The following is a 16,724-nucleotide window of genomic DNA, read 5'->3' on the forward strand; positions in this document are numbered from 1 at the left end:
CTGTAGTTCTGATGATTGTTGAAATTAGATTGATTTATCAACCTGTTAGTCAAGTTTAAGTCAATATTTAAGTTTAAGTTTTACCCAAATTTCAATTTTTACAACGTCGGTTGAAATGAGATGAAACAGTAGTGGTTGATTACTTTTTTCAAATCCAATGTATTTTCCACATTGATTCCACGTCAAAATACGTTGACAAATTACGTTGAAACAATGTTGATTCCACCAGTGTGTGCCCAGTGGGTAGTGTGTGTTTTAGTGAGTGAGTGAGTGAGGGGGGATCCGATGAACGCAATGTTCACTGTGGATATGAGACGATGAGATGATAGATTTGGATCAACAGCTATGCTGTGGGATCAAACTCCTGGCAAAGAAGATGAAAGTAGATTTTTGCTCTCAGTATTGAGATAAGCTGCCAAGGCCCCTCTCTGTTTCCCTTCTCCAAGTCTCTCTAGTCCCCATCCTCCATCTCCAAGTCCAGCCCAGTCAGTCCCTCATGGCGGAGCCAGGGATATGCATCCCATATGGAAGCCATTCCACCAGGCCTCCTAGTTGCCACACTGGGAATGTTTTGGCGTTCGGTGAGATGGGCTGCTGTGACGTCACAGGGCCGACTGTGGAACACTGGCACATAAGTGCTGTGTCAGGCGAGGGGAAGTGAGGGGGGGGTTAAGAATAAAAACGCTGAGCTACCACTTTTTTTCACCGCACCGTAAATTAGTGCGCTCCCTCATGGAAAACATTCATGCAACGCAGGGCCCTGAGTGCTACAAACTCTGTTGAGAAACCGTGTGTGGTTCAGTATCGTTTCAATTAGACTGAACAAAACATCTCCTCAGCTGGGATCCCACCAGAGGAATAAGCCCAGAGAAGCAGATGATTTGTGGGTTTGAAATACCACAAAGCTGCTTCCAATAAAACTCTCATACATTATGGCCCCTTTGGCTGTCTAATAAAAAGAAGATGTACAGAGAGAAACTAAGTCAACCTGGTCTCTGAATCTCAGGAGGATAATTAGGTAAAAATGGAACATACTTTTCATATCCTAGGGCTTTGGTGCTGTCCAGTTGTATGTCTCCTGCATGGGTTTTATATTGTGAGACATGCACGCATGCATACGCACGCATGCACACACACAAACACACACTTTTGACATGCACACAAATGCTCACAAACACACATCATTTCCATGACAGTTATAGAGAAGCCAGCTCATTGCTAAGTGCCCTGCAGGATCTAAATTTCATCAGAGGGGAGGAGGAGTGTTTTTACAAGGCTCGACGGAATCGGCCAAGGCACACACCACACAGACAGGGGGCCTCTGTCAAACACACCTACATTTAAACCATTCCCAGGGCAATCCCTAACAAAGCGTCAGGAAAGGGCCCTGTGCTGTCAGAGAGAGGGGCTGATCTGGACCGCAACAACAGGAAACACATGTATGGTGGGAGGTGGAGACTAGACGTTGACATGGGAACAGGACTCCCGCGGGTCTTGCGGGTCCCGTGGGATTCTGCCAGGAATGGGAGTCAAGTTCTAGAGTCAAGTTTGGGACAGGACGGGACAGGATCAACAGTCTACACGAACGAGTTTTGGGGCGGAAATATGTAATGTGTGGAGCATTTCATAAAAACAACAACTGTGTTGCCTAGGCCCTAATATAGTTAACTTAATAAAAATCTATAAAAAAATAAAATGGTAATTTCCCCCCTCCTGTCGGCTCACTCTCGCGCCTCACTCCAGTTGTAGCCTGTCACTAAGCAACCTCAGATGCAAACCTACGTTAGTAGGCTAAATGATGAAGCCTTCAATAGGGGAATTACAATGTCTTGTTGCAGCCAAGGACCCATCACTAACATTAACATTAGAGCCAAGGAAAGAGCGATGTTTTAGCTAAATTCCATGGAGTTGTCTTTGACAATGAAGGAAACGAGGACATAGCTTGTAAAAAATGCTGCGGCTTAATCAAATAGGTTACCAACCGGAGGGCGGAACAAGCGGCCTGAAGCGACATAGCTGCTCTACTCCTCACAACTTTACCGTCAAGCCCAATTGTTCGCGTATTTAACTAAACCCGTGCCATCTGAGGTTGAGTGAAATAAAAATAGATTTACTTATGCAGTACTGCCGCTCAGATTTTTTTGAATTTTTTATGTTCATGTTGTAAATGTTAATGTGTTGTCAATGTTCATATGTGCGCAGTGCTCAGCTGTAGGTTACAGATTTACAGTCTGTGACTGCTTACTGCTCCCTGGGTCAGGCAACTACTGAGTCCAGCCGGCTCAGGCGGCCCACTGACACTTCCTCATCCGCCACAAGTGTCAGAGGACATGACGCCTGGACTGGCCTATTAGTGCTGAGCACAGCTCCAGGAAGAGTGGAGAGGAAGAGGGCAAATCTTGGAGAGATGTGGACAGGGTTCTAACTTCTGAAGGAGTCATAGAGATAGAGCACACAGTTCATCGTATCTAGGCCTATGAGAAAGGTCTGGGACATTGTGGCCCATGACCTGGAGTGTCATCCTAAGTCAGTCTCCCTTTCTACTGTAGCAACAATTCTTGATAAAAAACCTTGAACTGGGCATACAGTGAGGGAAAAAAGTATTTGATCCCCTGCTGATTTTGTAAGTTTGCCCACTGACAAAGAAATGATCAGTCTATAATTTAATGGTAGGTTTATTTGAACAATGAGAGACAGAATAACAACAAAAACATTCTGAAAGAAACGCATGTCAAAAATGTTATCAATTGATTTGCATTTTAATGAGGGAAATAAGTATTTGACCCCCTCGCAATCAGAAAGATTTCTTGCTCCCAGGTGTCTTTTATACAGGTAACGAGCTGAGATTAGGAGCACACTTAAAGGAAGTGCTCCTAATCTCAGTTTGTTACCTGGATAAAAGACACCTGTCCACAGAAGCAATCAATCAATCAGATTCCAAACTCTTCACCATGGCCAAGACCAAAGAGCTCTCCAAGGATGTCAGGGACAAGATTGTAGACCTACACAAGGCTGGAATGGGCTACAAGACCATCACCAAGCAGCTTGGTGAGAAGGTGACAACAGTTGGTGCGATTATTCGCAAACGGAAGAAACACAAAATAACTGTCAATCTCCCTCGGCCTGGGGCTCCATGCAAGATCTCACCTTGTGGATTTGCAATGATCATGAGAACGGTGAGGAATCAGCCCAGAACTACACGGGAGGATCTTGTCAATGATCTCAAGGCAGCTGGGACCATAGTCACCAAGAAAACAATTGGTATCATACTACGCCGTGAAGGACTGAAATCCTGCAGCGCCCGCAAGGTCCCCCTGCTCAAGAAAGCACATATACAGGGCCATCTGAAGTTTGCCAATGGACATCTGAATGATTCAGAGGAGAACTGGGTGAAAGTGTTGTGGTCAGATGAGACCAAAATTTAGCTCTTTGGCATCAACTCAACTCGCCATGTTTGGAGGAGGAGGAATGCTGCCTATGATCCCAAGAACACCATCCCCACCGTCAAACATGGAGGTGGAAACATTATGCTTTGGGGGTGTTTTTCTGCTAAGGGGACAGGACAACTTCACCGCATCAAAGGGACGATGGACGGGGCCATGTACCGTCAAATCTTGGGTGAGAACCTCCTTCCCTCAGCCAGGGCATTGAAAATGGGTCGTGGATGGGTATTCCAGCATGACAATGACTCAAAACACACAGCCAAGGCAACAAAGGAGTGGCTCAAGAAGAAGCACATTAAGGTCCTGGAGTGGCTAGCCAGTCTCCAGACCTTAATCCCATAGAAAATCTGTGGAGGGAGCTGAAGGTTTGAGTTGCCAAACGTCAGCCTCGAAATCTTAATGACTTGGAGAAGATCTGCAAAGAGGAGTGGAACAAAATCCCTCCTGAGATGTGTGCAAACCTGGTGGCCAACTACAAGAAACGTCTGACCTCTGTGATTGCCAACAAGGGTTTTGCCACCAAGTACTAAGTCATGTTTTGCAGAGGGGTCAAATTCTTATTTCCCTCATTAAAATGCAAATCAATTTATAACATTTTTGACATGCGTTTTTCTGGATTTTGTTGTTGTTATTCTGTTTCTCACTGTTCAAATAAACCTACCATTAAAATTATAGACTGATCATTTCTTTGTCAGTGGGCAAACATACAAAATCAGCAGGGGATCAAATACTTTTTTCCCTCACTGTACGTCCAACATAGGTCGTCGGAAGAAACACAGTGACCTGAAACTCACATGTAAAACCAGGACAGACAAACTCCTGAGTGGCCCAAGTTAATCTCCCAGACATCCCAGGGACTAGTCCCTGTTTACGAGTTGATGGAATAAGTCTCTGTTTTACTAACAGAGACATCGACTCGACTTTAAACCTCTGCTCTTTGACAGCAAGGCTTCTTTATTATGAGTCACGTGATGAGAATGGGGTGTGAAATGAGTTGTGTATGGACTCCTGTCTAGCCATACTGATGTATCCATTGATGGCTATGAATGCCCCATTCCAAACCATCATCCTCATGACTTCACTCCACTCTGTATGTGCACTCATGCCCTCAGACAACCCGATAGGCAGGTTTAGTCTGTTTCCCACTGAGTTAGAGAAAGATAATCTGCCTATTCCAAGGTCTTAGTGCTCAGCCAATGTCAATGTTGTTCTGAGAACTACAGTAGAGCGAACAAGCCAAAGGGCTTAGGGGCACAAGGGAAGTACATTCAGCAACAGTTGGGGGTCTCTAAGTGAATTATGTCTACACTTCAGATTCCCTTTGTGGCGCTAATAAGAGTTGTGTGACAGATGAGTGTGTAGGCTATACACCCCTGGTAGTTGTCACTGGCAAAAACAAGCCAGCATGCAACACTAACGTTACTTTAGGGTTAATATGGGCCTTGTCTTGTCGGGACCTGTTTGAATACACTCCTAAGTTCATATATACACTGAACAAAAATATAAACACAACATGTGAAGTGTTGGTCCCATGTTTCATGAGCTGAAATAAAAGAGCCCAGAAATGTTCCATATGCACAAAAAGCTTGTTTCTCATATTTTGTGCACAAATTTGTTTACATCCCTGTTACTGAGCATTTCTCCTTCACCAAGATAATCCATCCACCTGACAGGTGTGGCATACCAAGAAGCTAATTAAACAGCATGATCATTACACAGGTGCACCTTGTGCTGGGCACAATAAAAGGCCACTCGAAAATGTGAATTTTTGTCATGCAACACAATACCACAGATGTCAAACATTTTGAGGGAGTGTGCAATTGGCATGCTGACTGCAGGAATGTCCACCAGAGCTGTTGCCAGGGTATTTAATGTTCATTTCTCTACCATAAGCCGCCTCCAACGTCGTTTTAGAGAATTTGGCAGTATGTCCAACCGGTCTCACAAGTGTAGACCACGCCAGCCCAGGACCTCCAAATCCGGCTTCTTCACCAGTGGGATGGTCTGAGACCAGCCACCCGGACAGCTGATGAAACTGTGGGTTTGCACAACATCATTATTTCTGCACAAACTGTCAGAAACCGTCTCAGGGAATCTCATCTGTGTGCTTGTCGTCCTCACCAGGGTCTTGACCTGGCTGCAGTTCGGCATTGTTACCAACTTCAGTGGGCAAATGCTCACCTTCAATGGTCACTGGCACGCTGGAGAAGTGTGCTCTTCACGGATGAATCGCGGTTTCAAATGTACCGAGCAGATGGTAGACAGCGTGTATGGTGTCGTGTGGGCGAGCAGTTTGCTGATGTCAACGTTGTGAACAGAGTGCCCCATGGTGGCGGTGGGGTTATGGCATGGGCAGGCATAAGCTACAGACAATGGACACAATTGCATTTTATTTATGGCAATTTGAATGCACAGAGATACCGTGACGAGGTCCTGAGGCCCATTGTCGAGCCATTCATTCGCCACCATCACCTCATGTTTCATCATGATAATGCACGGCCCCATGTCACAATGATCTGTCCACAATTCCTGGAAGCTGGAAATTTCCCAGTTCTTCCATTGCCTGCATACTTACCAGACATGTCACCTATTGAGCATGTTTGGGATGCTCTGGTTTGACATGTATGACAGCGTGTTCCAGTACCCGCCAATATCAAGCAACTTCGCACAGCCATTGAAGAGGAGTGGGACAACATTGCACAGGCCACAATCAACAGCCTGATCAACTCTATGTGAAGGAGATGTGTCGTGCTACATGAGGCAAATGGTGGTGACACCAGATACTGACTGGTTTTCTGATCCACGCCACTACCTTTTTTGTAAGGTATCTGTGACCAACAGATGCATATATGTATTCCCAGTCATGTGAAATCCATAGATTAGGGCCTAATTAATTTAATTCAATTGACTCATTTCCTTATATGAGCTGTAACTCAGTAAAATCTTTGAAATTGTTGCATGTTGCGTTTATATTTTTGTTCAGTGTAGTTTTCATCAAATCTAATCTAATCTAATTTGATTGGTCGGGTAAACAGTTTAGCTGGTGTTATGGCGGGTGCAGCAAAATGCTATGTTCCTTGTTCTTATCAATGCAGTAAATGTCAAACAAGCACACAATAATCAAAAATATGTTGTATAGTAGTAGATACAGTATATAAATATGTTAACATTATTAAAGTGACCAGTGTTCAATGACTATGTAAATAGGGCAGCAGTCCCTAACGTGCAGGGTAGAGTACCCGGTGGTGACCGGCTAGTGACAGTGACTAAGGGGCAGAGTAGGGTAATGGGCAGAGGGCAGAGGGCAGGGTACTGGGCGGAGGCCGTCTAGTGGTGGCTGTTTAACAGTCTAATGGCCTGGGGGGTAGAAGCTGTTTATCATTCGGTTCCAGCTTTGATCCACCTGTACTGTCTCCACCTTCTGGATGGTAGCAGGGGGCGAACAGGCCGTGGCTCAGGTGGCTGAGGTCCTTGATGATCTTCTTGGCCTTCCTGTGACACCGGGTGCTGTAGATGTCCTGGAGGGCAGGCAGTGTGCCCCCGATGGTGCGTTGGGCTGATCGCACCACCCTGTAGAGAGCCATGCGAGGTGGTGATACAGCCCGACAGGATGCTTTCAATGGCGCATCTGTAGAGGTTTGTGAGGGTCTTAGGGGTCAAGACGAATTTCTTCAGCCTTCTGAGGTTGAAGAGGCGCTATTGCACTGTCGTTGTGAAGGGACCATTTCAGGTCCTCAGTGATGTGCACGCAGAGGAACTTGAAGCTTTTGACCCTCTCCACTTCGGCCCGTCAATGTGGATGGGGGTGTGCTCTCTCTGCGGTCTCCTGAAGTCCACGATAAGCTTCTTTGTTTTGTTGACGTTGAGGGAGAGGTTATTTTCCTGACATCTTGTCATGCACTGATTTCCTGTAATCCTGATGAATAAGAACTCCTAACTGAAAGAATAGTCTAAATAGTCTGCATGGGAAGGGACAGGCAGTCAGAACTACAGCGCTAAGAGGAGGCCACAGAGTTGACAAAGGCAATTCCACATAACAGACTGACATTAGCTAGGTTTCCATCCAATTGGTGACAGATTTTCATAGCGAATATTCTAAAGTCTGCATAGAAAAAATATGCACATTTTCCCACCAGAGGTGTTTCCATCAAACTGACTTTTTAGCGGATACAATGCTGCGCGTGATGACGTAGTGCACATAAAAGCACTTTTGCGTTTAAGTTTTCATGTACCTAATAAAAAAAGTTTAATGTGTTTCCATTACGTTTTAAACTCTATGGATGGTTTTGTCACAAAAACTGTTGTGATAAATAGCATTCTTGCCCAATCTGGTTTTGGCGAATGCTCTATAGACAACAGTTCGCTGATAAAGTGGACAGGGTAGGTTATATGATGAGATATGAACAAAAGCAAGATCCTTTTTTTTATTTTATTTTTTAATAATTGCCAGCCAAGCACCAATCATCATGTCACCAGCATCATTCAAAATTATAGCCTACCCTCGATATTTATTGGAAATTTTCATTACGCTCATCACTGTGCACTTAACCACCATAAGTTATGAAATAAGTTATGAAGTTCATCATAACTTATTCCATCTGGCTATAAACTCTGCATGCTTTTCCATGTCGTGGTTGTAGTCGGCTACAACATCATCGAGTGACTCCAAGTTCACTGCGGCATGATGGTCTTTCTATCATTATTTGCGTATGAAAGCGTTTCCATCGCAATTGTCGCATAATAGATTTTGACAAAAAAATTATATCACCTTGTCTAGCTTATTTTATTTTGTTGACATTGAGAAGTTTTACCGACAAATTTGCAGTTTGCATAAGGCCTGTCATGACTTTTTTTAAGCATCAGGTCATTCATCAGCACAAAATGATTGGATGGAAACCTGGTTACTGAGACTTTAAAATGTATATGTCAAACAAAAAACAATGATTGCCAAGTTAAACAAACCATACATACTACACTCCACCATTTCCATGGCAATGAAAGACTTTCTCTCCATGGTCTCCATAGCAATGGCATTTTAATGGCAGTCACTGATGGACCCCACAGTGTAACTTACGCTGTCCATCTAGCTGTAGGAGGGAAGTGGAGAGCAGAAGAGTACAGACACACAATGAGGAATAATACCAATAATATTATAATATAATAATAATAATATTACCAATAATAGAATGAGAGTGTAAGGGTTACTTCTGCATCCTCTGTCTCCCCCCCTCACTTAGCCATACAATCCATGCACAAACAAAAGCTTGACAAATGACAAGCTGGTTTGGACACCAATGCTGGGTTTCGAGAGATATGCAGCTTACCTAGGAAGGAGGCATGGCTAATTCAATGCCTAAAAAGTACAGAGTACAATACAAAAGCAATCACTGGCCCTTCACACTCCATATATAATAGCGCCTGAGACCTGATTTATCTCTTCGAAAGATGCTTCATGTATGTTTGAGTATGAGCGATATTGGAACACAATTATGATTGAGCATTTAGAGTTACAGTGAGCTCCAAAAGTATTGAGATAGTGACACATTTCTTGTTGTTTGGCTCTGTACTCCAGCACCTTGGATTTGAAATGATACAATGACTATGAGGTTAAAGTGCACACTGTCAGCTTTAATTTGAGGGTATTTTCATCCATATCGGGTGAACTGTTTAGAAATTACAATAACTTTTGTACATTGTCCCCCATTTTAGGGGACCAAAAGTATTGGGACAAATTCACTTATATGTGTATTAAAGTTGTCAAAACTTTTGTATTTGGTCCATATTCCTAGCATGCAATGATTACATCAAGCTTGTGATTCTAAAAACTTGTTGGATGCATTTGCGGTTTGTTTTGGTTGTGTTTCAGATTACTTTGTGCCCAATAGAAATTAATGGTAAATAATGTATTGTCATTTTGGAGTCACTTTTATTGTAAATAAGAATAGAATATGTTTCTAAACACTTCTACATTAATGTGGATGCTACCATGATTACGGATAATCCTGAATTAAATCGTGAATAATGATAAAGTTACAGACGCACAAATATCATAACCCCAAGACATGCTAACCTCTCACCATTACAATACCAGGGGAGGTTAGTATTTCTTTTTTGGGTATGATATTTCTGCCGCTGTAACTTTCTCACTCATCATTATTCACGATTCATTCAGGATTATGGATAACAATACCCTCAAATTAAATCTGACAGTCTGGACTTTAACCTCATAGTCATTGTATCATTTCAAATCCAAAGTGGTGGAGTACAGAGCCCCCCCCCCCCCAAAAAAAAAACATGGTCACTGTCCCAATACTTTTGGAGCTCACTGTACTTCATTGTCATACAATTGCCAGGAATTCATCAACTTAAATGTTTTGCTTTTGAACGTTCATGCTGTTGTGATACAAGCGATATAATATGAATTCAATACATACCTGAATGCAATTTTTCATGAGATAAGCCTATACACTATACTATTTTAGCCGCCGACTCTCTTTCCCCCTCTCTTTAATGTAAAGACCATAACAGGACAGGATGGCATCCTGATTAGTTTGTCTGATCCTCAACCGTATTTCCCCTTAGCAGGATGGCACACAGGTATAGCAGACCCTGCCAGTCACTAGTTTCAAAGTAGTGGACGCACATCCATGACTTGCAGGTGCAAGGACAATGCTTGAAGTAGAATGAAATACAGTCCCTTCGGAAAGTATTCAGACCCCTTGACATTTTCAACATTTCGTTACGTTACAGCCTTTTATAAAATTGATTAAATAGTTATTTTTCCCTCATCAATCTGCACACAATACCCCATAATGACAATGCAAAAACAGGTTTAGAAATCTTTGCTAATATATTAAAAATAAACAACTGCACCGAGTCTTCTAGGGTATGAGGCTACAAGCTTGGCCCACCTGTATTTGGGGAGTTTCTCCCATTCTTCTCTGCAGATCCTCTCAAGCACTGTCAGGTTGGATGGGGAGTGTTGCTGCACAGCAATTTTCAGGTCTCTCCAGAGATTTTTCGATCGGGTCAAGTCCGGGCTCTGGCTGGGCCATTCAAGGACATTAAGAAACTTGTCCCGAAGCCACTCCTGCATTGTCTTGGCTGTGTGCTTAGGGTCGTTGTCCTGTCGGAAGGTGAACCTTCGCCCCCCAGCCTGAGGTCCTGAGCGCTCTGGAGCAGGTTTTCATCAAGGATCTCTCTGTACTTTGCTCCGTTCATTTACATTTCAGTCATTTAGCAGACGCTCTTATCCAGAGCGACTTACAGTTAGTGAGTGCATACATTTTTCATACTGGCCCCCCATGGGAATCGAACCCACAACCCTTACACTCAATCCTAACTAGTCTCCCAGACCCTGCCGCTGAAAAACATTCCCACAGCATGATGCTGCCACCACCATGCTTCACTGTAGAGATGGTGCCAAGTTTCCTCCAGGCGTGACGCTTGGCATTCAGGCCAAAAACTTCAATCTTGGTTTCATCAGACCAGAGAATCTTGTTTCTCATGATCTGAGACTATTTAGGTGCCTTTTGGCAAACTCCAAGCAGGCTGTCTTGTGCCTTTTACTGAGGAGTGGCTTCCGTCTGACCACTCTACCATAAAGGCCTGATTGGTGGAGTGCTGCAGAGATGGTTGTCCTTCTGGAATGTTCTCCCATCTCCACAGAGGAACTCTAGAGCTCTGTCAGAGTGACCATCGGGTTCTTGGTCACCTCCCTGACCAAGGCCCTTCTCCCCAGTTTGCTCAGTTTGGCTGGGTGGCCAGCTCTAGGAAGAGTCTTAGTGGTTCCAAACTTCTTCCGTTTAAGAATGATGGAAGCCACTGTGTTCTTGGGGACCTTCAATGCTGCAGAAATGTTTTGGTACCTTTCCCCAGATCTGTGCCTCGACACAATCCTGTCTTGGAGCTCTATGGACAATTCATTTGACCTTATGGCTGGGGTTTTGCTCTGACATGCACTGTTATCTGTGGGACCTTATATAGACAGGTGTGTGCCTTTCCAATTAATGTCCAATCAGTTGAATTTACCACAGGTGGACTCCAATCCAGTTGTAGAAACATCTCAAGGATGATCAATGGAAACATGATGCACCGGAGCTCAATTTCGATTCTCATAGCAAAGGGTCTGAATATTTATGTAAATAAGGTATCTGTTTATTTGAATAAATTTGCAAACATTTCTAAAAACCTGTTTTCGCTTTGTCATTATGGGGTATTATGTGTAGATTGCTGAGGAATTTTTTTTCTCATTTAATCCATTTTAGAATAAGGCTGTAACGTAACAAAATGTGGAAAAAGTAAAAGGGTCTGAATACTTTCCGAAGGCACTGTAGGTGCCGGTAGTCATTTCAGGTGCAGCCGCAGTGTTGTGGTGCAAAAGTTTACGAAGACCTTTGGTTCGAAATATTGCACAATAACACTGCGGGAGCATCCATCAGTGTGCGGGTATCTGTCTTTATTTCTTTAGGGTAAATCAATAGCACTCAATGTGTTCTGAAAGATGAGACATAGACATGTCTCTAAATCGCAACCATTTTGACTGCATATGCTCCTAAATATTTTGCTGTGCGACCTGGATTTTTTGGGGGGAGCAACAAAAAAAGAGAAAAAAATAAAATAAATCACCCAGTTCAAAGTACTACATCGTTTTGTTATGATCCCTGATAAACATAATAAAATGAAAAAATGAATATCCGCTACATGTTGGAGGCAGTGTGGACAAATAGATACTTTGTCACATACATTTTGGCAAGGTCCGAAAATCCAGTATTTTTGGTCTGAAATTCTCCATGTTATACAGGACATCATAGGAAATTATTATTCAACCAGACCCATGTCATCTCCTTTTAGGTATTGTTCCTGTGGATACACTGCAATCCTCTCCACTTAAATTGATAGACTATCTTTTAGCAGCAGCAAGGAAATGTGTAACAAAATGCTGGAAAAATTAACATGGACCCTCAAAAGATATCAAATCAAATGTTATTTGTCACATGTGTGGAATGCAACAGGTGTAGACCTTACCGTGAAATGCTTACTTACAAGCCCTTAACCAACAATGCAGTTCAAGAAATACAGTTAAGAAAATATTTACTAAATAAACTAAAGTAAAAAATTAAATAAAAAGTAACACAATAAAATAACAATAACGAGGCTATATACAGGGGGTACCGGTACCGAGTCAATGTGCGGGGATACAGGTTAGTAAGCTCTTTTCGGTTATAAGAGATGGTAGAACTTGCTGACATGGAGAGAATTACATCAATCTTGCAACATAGACAGCATAGGTATGAAGGTGTCTGGTCAGAGTTCCTGACATATCATACTGGTCTTATTCTGTTTTTGTTTTTTTTCTAAATTCTGTGGCTTTATCCAAATTGTATTCTTATTCAGAGTCTTGAAATATTTTCTCTATACAGCCAAAATGTACTCTTTTATTTTTTTATTTTTTCTCTTAATATGTGAACATAATTATGCTCCTTTGTAAAGACAGCAAAGATATGTTGTGTATGTATGGTACATGTTCTTTATGTGCTCTTGAATAATAAAAAGTTAATAAAAAAAGTAATATTAATCCCCCAGATAATAATTGTAGTAATGACTAGAATTCGCTGAACTGCAACCTCCGCATAATATAGAGAAAAAAACGCTGATTCGTGCTGCATCATGGTTGCACCTTTACTAGAGAGAAAATGGCTTGATACTAGCCCAAACGGTTCTAAATGTATGACCCATATTACCGGCACAAAGTTTTTTTATTTATATCGCGGATTAGCGGGCCGCATTTTACATTCATAAACCATGTCGTGGACCATTCTAAAATTACTAAAACATTGTATGTGGTGCTCCTAACTTGTTTAAGTTGGGAGCACCAGTGCTACTAATAAAACATTTGAGACCTGGATGTAGAGGATTATAATAAATACAGTTTTGATGTCATACAAGCAAACCACACAACCATAAGACCATATGTGTACTTCACATTTCCATATAACAAAACTCATGCCATTTACAGTATTAAAGTTCATGATCGCTATGTTTGATGTACAGAATGACCTGGCGTCATAGGCTCATTCTATTCAGAACAACCCGGACTATGTTTGCTGTATTGTTAAGAAAGATTGCTGCGGAAGACACACCTGAATGCACTCATGACTCCATTCTCTGCGCAACAAAATTACTATGTGTTTCTCTAATGTGCCTTTTGAAAGTCTAACACTGTAAGATCATATTTGATAACTTAGCTAGTCATGTTGGCAATAGAATAAGCTTTCAAATGGACACTAGGGACATACCTGAGAGAGGTATAGTTTGATCCAGTCTCTTGCCCACCTCCTCTCTCTCTCGCTCTCTCTTCCCACCTCTCTCGTTCTCTTTCTCAATCTCTATACCCCCTTTTCTCTCCCTCTCTCCTCTCCTTCGCTCTCGCTCTTCTGCTCTCCCCCTCGTCTCCCCCTCTCCCCCATTTCTCCTCTCTGTTTGAAGCTTTTTGGAAATGCTATTCCAAGAGTAATGAAAATAAACACTGGCCTTGGGAATCAACGTCCATCCAAGAACAACTTGTCTATGAAGCAACCTCATCGTTATATAATGGGACACATTTGAGGAGTTCACATCACAGTTTATTTAACTTTATTTCCTTAAATATGATCTGATTGGGCTGCATAAGGCCTCCACGGCCTGGGTGGTGGCTGACTTGGGAGGGGTGGAAGGATGGAGGGATGGAATAATAGATTGGGGTGATTTGGAATAATAGATTGGGGTGATTTGTAGTGGACCGGGAAATACGCTCTTCCATTACCCTACCCACTGGGCACACCACGTCATTTCAACATGGACAATTGGGTAATATTTGGTTGAGATGTTGATCAATGAGTTTACAACCTATATTCACCCACTCAAAAAGACAGCCAAAAGTTTGTTGAATTCAAAATGTGTATTCACTTTTCAACAATCTCAAAGCACAACCAAATTCCAATTGAAAAGCAATTTCTTGGTTTTGGTTTATTTGTCACCTAAATGTGTATCACTGCACTTTAAACCATTTAAAGCACAACAAAGTTCAAATGGGAATACAATGTCAGATATTTTGTTTATTTATACAACAACTTAATGTGTTATCACTGTGCTTCATCTAATAGCACAACCAAATAACCTGGATTGTAGTTGAGATCACATTAAAAGTACATGGTGCAAGTGATCAATGACGTTTGAGATCCTGGGCAGATTATTATAGCAATTATCCGACCTGCACACTTTCTATGATTACATAAGAAGGCATTTATAGTTACAGTAACCTCAAAATGTGGCCATGGATGTGTTACTCATTTTAAGGTAGTTTGTAAGATAGCCTTAACTTTAGGCTATTTACTGTATTACAAAAGTAATATTGAATTGTGTTTGGTTGACAATGCAAGCAAATATCAACATTTAAAGGAGATGGTATCTACATCTTGAATAGTTCCATCTGAGCCACTGGCTTAATCCCATTCTTTAAATTGTATTTTTGGTTGAGTTGGAAATCCAACATATAATATGTTAACTTGTCGACAAGTTAATAGGCTATTTACTGTATCGCAAAAGTGATATTGAATTGTGGTTGGTTGTTAACGCAACCAAATTTCAACATTTGAAGGAGATGTATCTTCTGCTTGGATACTTCCATCTGTGCCACTGACTTAGTCTGGCTTTAATTCCAGTTTGTCTACAAATTAATAATGTATATGTTGGATTCACGTATCCATCTCAACCAAAAATCCAAGTTCATGAATTGGACTAAATAAATTAAAAATTTAAATGCACTTTAAATAAAGTTTTATTTGATTTAGTTCTGTCGGCCTTCCTAAACTACAACCACAAGACACAGGAGGGGGAGAAGTTTTGCCGTTTCATGGCCGGACTGGACCTTGCCTTGCAGGAAAAGATTCATGAAAATGGATCGGAGGACATCGGTGATGCCCTGCTCGTCGCAAGTGAAAGAGGACATGCAGCTCTCCAACTATATGCTGCGTACCCACCAGTGGCACCGACCCCAGACCAGGTTGCTATTGTTCATTCTAATGCTGTGGAAGAGTTGATGCTCACTGTGAATGGCCTGAAGAGTGAGGTACGCCAGCTACAGGAGAAAAACTAAACCTTACACAGCGTTTGGGCTTCTGGGCAGACAGGACCTCTACCCCAACCAATCATGCTGCCAGAGGAGCATGCAGCTTCTCACTTGACCCTTGAGCTCAACATCTATCACGAGCCTACTACTCACCTGAACGACGTGGCCTTGGTCCAGAGCCTCACCACCAGTATCGTCCTGCCTCTCCAGAATACCGCCAAGACTGACGTGATTGGAACTCTGATGGTGGATGCGGTCACTACTACTCTCCAGACTACCCTCCAAGAGCTCGCCACTCAGACTACAGACGCCACAGCAGCCCGAGTCCACCTCCATGGAGAGAGAGAGGTAAGCCCTCATGCCAGGCGCAGTGTACGATTCCATTTCCCTGACAGACATGGGCAGTCAAGCGTGTCTGGTTCCACACAGCAGGGAAACGATCACTAGCTGTCCCTAAATGAATAATTACTATAGTATATTATGGTATAAATAGTATATTAATCACTGTAGTGTTTTTGCGGAATTTACTATTCACTGTAGTATACTGTAGTATTTCCAGTTAACTATAGTATAAATACTGTAGTAAAAGAAAAACTGTAGTATATACACTATAGTAATTAATGTGTTTTTGTGGATTGTACTATACTGTAATGTTTTTGCAGACTGTAGTATACTGTAGTGTTTACTATAGTGTTTTTGTTTTATTATCTTTGGCATAGAAGTGGAGGCTTTCTCCTTGAGGAAACCTACTGGAGAAATACTAAAAGAGCACGTTTTCCATAACCTGCAGGTAGGTAGGACTGGCATCTAAATATATAGTTCAGTGGTTCTGCTCTTTTCTATAACCTGTATAAAACACAATATATGGTCAATACTTGGCATATAAGTTTCTCACTTATGGGTGGCACAAATTGGGATTGGGGGAGGGGAATGGGAATGGGTATATGAAAATGTGGGGTTGTTGAGGAGCAAACTTCTGCTAGTGCACCAGAGCCCCCTGTTGGTACTCCACAATTCACGATCGAAAGTAACAAGATGGCTTCCACAGACGGTGTTTCAGCTAACATTCTAGCCATCCTTGAGGGAATTGAAGTGTCTGCTCTTCTTGACACAGGATCGACCATTTCCATCATCGGTGAGTATTTCAGAATCTTACATCCAGCTCTGAACAA

At 42.2% G+C, this 16,724-nt stretch overlaps 1 non-coding gene across 1 annotated transcript; it reads right to left on the bottom strand.

Annotated features, from left to right (window-relative positions):
* Positions 1–16,275: 16,275 nt before the first annotated feature.
* Positions 16,276–16,330, bottom strand: LOC121585143. Its single transcript, XR_006003803.1, has one exon. It is a non-coding gene; the product is annotated as a U7 small nuclear RNA (small nuclear RNA).
* Between the last annotated feature and the right edge of the window lie 394 nt (positions 16,331–16,724).

This window comes from Coregonus clupeaformis, chromosome 1 (assembly GCF_020615455.1).
Source record: "Coregonus clupeaformis isolate EN_2021a chromosome 1, ASM2061545v1, whole genome shotgun sequence".
Taxonomy (NCBI): Eukaryota; Metazoa; Chordata; class Actinopteri; order Salmoniformes; family Salmonidae; genus Coregonus; species Coregonus clupeaformis.